Below are 4,973 nucleotides of genomic sequence, written 5' to 3'. Positions count from 1 at the left end.
GGCCGCGGGCTGGGCCGGGCCGCGCCGGGCCGTCCTTCGCGGAGCGGCGCCGGGGCCCGCCGCAGTGCGAGCGGGAGGGCAGAAGAAAACCAGTCAGTTAAACCTCTGCGGCGTCAACAGCGGCTGGCTGTAACCGTGGGAGCCACCTCGCAGGACTGCGTGCCACCGTGTCACTATTCTGTCCTTTCCAGATCATCAGGAGATAACAGAAGGGCCCTGGCCAGCCATAAGATACATTAATACCTCCCATATATGTGTGCAATGTATAGTCTATGTAGGAGATGAAAGTATGCACACCTGGAAGACTTGTGTTACATCTAAGGAAGGAGATAATGACAGATTGTAGTACACTATTCTGCACGTGGAATACGCAAGAACAGTTTTCTTAGTTCAGTTGCAAGAAAACAAACCCACACTACGATAAAAGTCATCTTTTTGCTGTGGGGAGGTTTTCAGCTGTGCTGAACTCTGTGCTGAAATGTTCATTTATACAGCGCAGTAAGTATTTGCAYTTGTGTGTAGCACCTAGTGAACGTGCGTGATCCTGCTTGAAGTCCGCTCCACAGCAGCGTGCTCATGCGACCTGTGCACGTGAGTGCTCKGCCCACGCTGCTGGCACTGCTCCAGCTGCTCTACTATTCTCCCCTGCTTCCTGCAAGGAGCAGATAGTTTATTAGACTGCATTTCTTTCGTTTTGTAGTTATATAAATAACCCGCCATTTCAATGCTGGCACAAAACCAAGTTTGTATGATAGCTGTTTAAACCAAGGACAGCAGTCCTGTGCTGCTTAGCGCAATGATAACTGCATTTCTGCACCCTGTATTTCCTTATGGAGTTCTACAGAGGCAAAGGATCTCCTTATCTCATCATTACTTGCAGAAAGAAGGCAGAAAGATATAGGAAGTTCTTGAATTATTACATTGCTAGGAGAGTACTAATACTCTACTTAGTTTGGTGAGCGGGGTAACAAGCAGAAGGCTAGAAAAGAAGAGCTTCCAGATGCAGTGCAACAGCCTGGCCAGGGTGTTGAGAAAATGCCAGTGTGAACACTGGCCTCGTGTTTTACTGAATTCCCTGTCACAGGAATTTATTCAGTCCTCTCAAGATCTGCTCATCTTATAAATAGTTACTRTAATGTGCTGTCTATAAAGTTGGATTCAGGGAGAGGAACAATACCTGCAAGATGCTGTCATATAACTTTCAAGCAGTTGGATCTCATCGCATAGACATTTTTGGCGATTTATTCAGACTCATCATCTCACTGCATRCATTTAGAAATGTGTTGGTCATAGCTACTGCTTTTGCTGCTTTCCATTCTGTTTCCTGATTTCTCCCTGACTGTCTCCTCTTTCTACTGTGGCAACATGCCTCTTTTTTTTTCCAGTATGATCAAAACAGCAAGTGCACTTTGGAGGCTTTTTCAAAAGTGTAGTGCTGCAGTGAAGATATAATGATTTGTTGCATCTCAGCCACCCTCTTCCTTTCTCAGTTCGTTCGCTGGTCTCTTACTGTGGTAACTTCTCTACTTTCACCCTGTGCTTACCCTGGCAACCATGACCCATCTTTTCTTCAGAATGACAGCCTTTGATCATAGTTTGACTTGAAGTGCCGTCTTACAAACCATAGAGATTTAGCAACTGAATGACGAGCAGTGCAAACAGCTGCACAGTAGAGTGAGGCAGTCAGATAGGAGAGAGGGTTAGCGTTAAAAACTGAGCTGTATCTATTCATCAGAGTCCCAAGAAAGGTCCAGACACTGCTAGCCTCTAAAGTTCTGAACAAACCTTGCAAAACTTATTTTYTTCTGAACTCTGTGTTTCTAGGAATACAAAATACAAGCAGTGCTGTGATAAATTTCTAATGTCGTAAGACAGAATTGTCTCACCTTTATTCCAAAACAGCCTAGACTTCTCAGGCTTGTGAAACATCACGTTGGAAGCCTCTTCTCAAATAACGTCAGTGCACATTCCACCCTAGTCTTCCTAAACAATCATCTTATTTATTTCCTGGTCACATAATTCAGAAGTATGTTCTGCATCATAAATATTTTTGTAGAGGGAAGCTCTATAAATTTTTTTACCCATTTTCTCACCACAGATTTTTTTTTTATCCATCTTCTCATCCACATAAGTCCTGCTTACCAGCTCAGAGGTGGCAGATGTAAATTTCTTAAGCACCTCCAGGGACCAGTTCAGAACAGCTAACCAAGTGCTACTCAGGAGTACAAAAGCCATTTGCATCAAGTTTTGAAACCTGTAAAAAGTATGGTGAGACCATTCTACAGTCTCAGAAGGTGGAGAAACTATGGCATTTCAACACTGACCAAAAAATCTTTGCTGTCATGACAACTGAAAAAAAAAAGCTTGCTGATYTTCTTTCCACAGGTTTTGTGCCAGACTGTCATGAATGTGGTTATCCTGCATGTAGTGGAGCTCAGGAGGAGGGAGAGAAGAGTAAAGATTTCTTGATTTTAGTAAAGGGAAGCTCCATCCCAGTTTGCAAACTTGCATCCCAAGTGGCTGCTGATTACATTACAGCTGTTATAAACTTSCTGACTACCTGGATGCAGCCACTATGACTTCTGGCAATGGGTAATGTGATGCATTGACTTCTGGCTTCTAATGCAAAAAATAATTTTCTAGGATCTCTACAAACACAGAGTACAATAGTAAGGGATGCATATTCCCACTTGTGCTAAACATTTCAAAAATATAATGGCTGTCCATACAGCAAGTTGTTCTTAAAGCAATTGTTCTTAATTTGTTTTCATGTTGTGGACATAAAAAAATGTATGCAGGCTTTATTTATAGTATTTATAGAGGGTTCGTTGCTCCCAGATATGAATTCTGCATATGACCTAGTATCTGAAAGATAGATTTTTTTAAAATTGCCACACACATGACATAAGAACTAACTTGTAAGCTTTTAAAAATCTTCTTCTTGTTAGACTTGAAAAGGCTGGTAATGAATACCAGTTCATAGGCTGATAGATATTTATAGTTATTTTTCAAATTTCCTTTTTTTTGAGGGATATGAGGAATTAACGAGCATGTCCCATGTAACCAGTTTCCTCTTATAACTCTAAATACTGCATTAGTAAACTGTATACAGACGTGCAGAGTTCATAGCCCCATTTCATTATTTAAGCCATAGCTCTCAATAATCACAGCATATCATTGCTACTTACTATAGGTATTAAAATTCCAACACTTTGTCCTTTTCTTGCACATGTTGACTTTATGGAAATCTGACTAAATAGGCCTTATAGGAATTAATCTTTTTTTTTGTATGTAATTGTTAATGAGAAGAGGACTGGGTCTTGAAAGTAGTTGGAAGCTATAGACTGAGCAGAGTCTAGGCTGAAGAGAGCAAGAAGTGGAGCTCTGATTGGCTGTCTATCTCAAGGCTTTATTTTTTCTTCTCAATTTTAATCTAAGTTTCTCTTATTACCTGTWGTTGTGTCTTATGCTTTACATATATCAGCATTTCATTATTGTCCTTTTGCCGAACTCAGGATCACTTACAAGTACCCTTCTTTCTTTTCTGTAATGTTGAAAGAGCAGGCTCTATGAAAAGGATTTATGTCTATGTATTTTTCTGGAGGCAAACAGGAAAAGATGAAGGCAATTTCATAGCCATAATATATGCAACATATAAAATGTTGTCAAAATGTTTCAGCAAAGGAGCGTGTGGTTGCTGTTCTTTGTGACTGCTAAAAGGTTTTGAAGTTTCTTAATCTTGTGAAAAGAATTCACATATGGTGTGTGGGATTCCAAAGTTAGATAAATGGGAACATTTGCTCTGAAATGTCCTTATTAGGAATCTTAATACTCTACCTACAGCCTAGATGGAATACTGATAGGATATTTTGGCTTAAAATATGATATTTTGGCTTAAAATCCAAAATAGTGCTTTTAAGAAGTAATTATTTATTATTCTCCTCAAACAAAAGTTGTTTCTGTTAGTTTGAACCTTTGTCCCTTCCTTTCTCCTGAGGTCATTCCTGGTCTTCTTCCTCACTTTCCTCCCTTCCCTACAAAAACTTGTGCCAAATGTGTTGATTAGATTACCTCTTTCTCATCTCCAGCCTGCATTTACTCCTGGCTAGTTTATAACCATCAATTCTTGGGACAACTTTGTCATTTAGCTCTTCTTTTACTGTTTTATTGTTCCTGTGACTCACTGAATTTCCTCTGTGTAGGTGACTAGTGATCTTGCTTGTCCTACCAGTCTTGACACGATCTRGCCTACTAACTACACTAAGTAGCAATGATGTACTTTGATCACTGAATCAGTAGAAACRTTGTAACTCTTTAAAAATAGATTAATGGTTGTGCTTACAAGATAAATTCMGCAGTCTTAATGATCAGCAACTGCCAGTCACATCTGAAGAATCTCCTGAGTGCAAAACTTGGCCAAAGTGGTTATGTTTCCAGGATATGTAATCAGGCCAGTCAGTTATACTGAAGTGCAGTCCCTAGGACCAATCCCTTCGTCGCCGTCAGAGTGTCATTTAGCTGCACAGAAGTGGCCAGTATTTCCCGAGTCATCAACCTCAGCTCCCTACTGTCCATAGCAATCACAGTAACATAATGTTCATAAACAACTTTAGCCCATACTTAGGATTTATACTTCCATTGGGAGGCTTTTCTAGAAATTGTATTGCTCTGCTTGCTGCAAACGTCTTTCTAATGTCAAAGTTAAATGTACTCATAACCAGCAAATGCCCACTTGTTCCTGTGACAGCTTTTCCTGCTACCTCCTCTGTTACCTTTAACCTTCAACCTGTACCTGTAAGCTGCTGTACCCACAGCACAAGCCTCATTTCTTGTTTTGCCCAGCCCAGTAAGCAATAATTAATTCAGMTAAGCCAGATGTGGAGTACATATTGGGTTATTATCCGGTTATTAYCAGACTGCGTGAAGCCTGGTGGCAGTTATACCACCACCTGTGTGACTGACGGTACCCCCCC

Source organism: Rhea americana, unplaced genomic scaffold (assembly GCF_003343005.1).
Source record: "Rhea americana isolate MKP2758 unplaced genomic scaffold, rheAme1 scaffold_180, whole genome shotgun sequence".
Taxonomy (NCBI): domain Eukaryota; kingdom Metazoa; phylum Chordata; class Aves; order Rheiformes; family Rheidae; genus Rhea; species Rhea americana.
The sequence above is the reverse complement of the archived record's forward strand: the minus strand, read 5'-3'. Positions refer to the sequence as shown.